Consider the following 1,284-nt stretch of genomic DNA (forward strand, 5'->3'; position numbering starts at 1 on the left):
AGGATGGGGGGAACTTGGGGAAACAGGATGATTGGGATAAAGGAAGGTTGGATAGGGGAGCTCGGAAGCACAATTCTTAGTTAAGGGAGCCACCTTAGGATTGGCAAAAGACTTGAAATTGGAGAGGCTCCCAGGAGCCCAAGGCGATGGCCCAGTTATTTCCTTGGGCAGCTGAGGATAGGGAACCTGAAATGACCCTATCCTATAGCAATACTGATGAATATCTTGCATATCACCTCAGAGCCTTCATCTGATGATGGTTGGAGATAGAGACAGAGTCCCACACTGGAGCACTGGACTGAGCTCCCAAGGTCCCAATGAGGAGCGGAAGGAGGGAGAAGATGAGCCAGGAAGTCAGGACCATGACGGGTGCACCCACCCACTGAGATAGTGGGGCTGATCTATTGGGAGCTCACCAAGGCCAGCTGGACTATGACTGAAAAAGCATGGGATAAACCCGGACTCTCTGAACATGGCGAGCAATGAGGGCTGAAGAGAAGCCAAGGACAATGGCACGGGGTTGTGATCCTACTTCCTGTTCTGGCTTTGTGGGAGCCTAGCCAGTTTGGATGTTCACCTTCCTAGACATGGACGGAGGGTGGAGGACCTTGGACTTTGCACAGGGCTAGGGAACCCTGACTGCTCTTTTGACTGGAGAGGGAGGGGTAGAGGAATGGGGGGAGGGGAAGAAGGGTGGGAGGAGGGGGAAAGAAGAGGGAGGCTTGGAGGAGGCTTAAACTTTTTTTTTCCTTTTCACAGTAAAATAAAAAAAAAAACGACAAAAAAAAGAAGTTTGCCAAAACACACGTAACTTATCTTTCTGATCATTATTGCTTGTAACAGTAGGCATGGGGCTTCCTAATTGTCCTGACGAGGCACGTTCTCTGCAGAAACTGGAAATGACTGAACCATGTTTGCCATGGGGGCCTGTGAGGCCCCTCCTCTCACGTTTCCCATATGTATCAGGTTGCCTTGTCTATCTCTTGTAGATATGCATTCATTTGTCCAATGTCTGCCTTTTCTACATCTTCTACATAAACCTCTAGGCTGAGTCCTACTATTTCTGTTATTTCTAGAAGATGCATTATTATTATTATTATTTCTGAAAGGTGCATTGTTATTATTATTATTATTATTATTTCTGAAAATCCATTGTCTACAATTCCTTTTCATATGACCCATTTTGCCACAATTAAAACATTTAGTAGTCTGGTGTCTCCTTTTACCATTGGAAATTGCTTCTTCTACCCATGCTTTAGTGCCATAAGCAAATGTATCAACATT

The sequence above is a fragment of the Microtus ochrogaster genome, unplaced genomic scaffold, assembly GCF_000317375.1.
Source record: "Microtus ochrogaster isolate Prairie Vole_2 unplaced genomic scaffold, MicOch1.0 UNK202, whole genome shotgun sequence".
NCBI classification, from domain to species: domain Eukaryota; kingdom Metazoa; phylum Chordata; class Mammalia; order Rodentia; family Cricetidae; genus Microtus; species Microtus ochrogaster.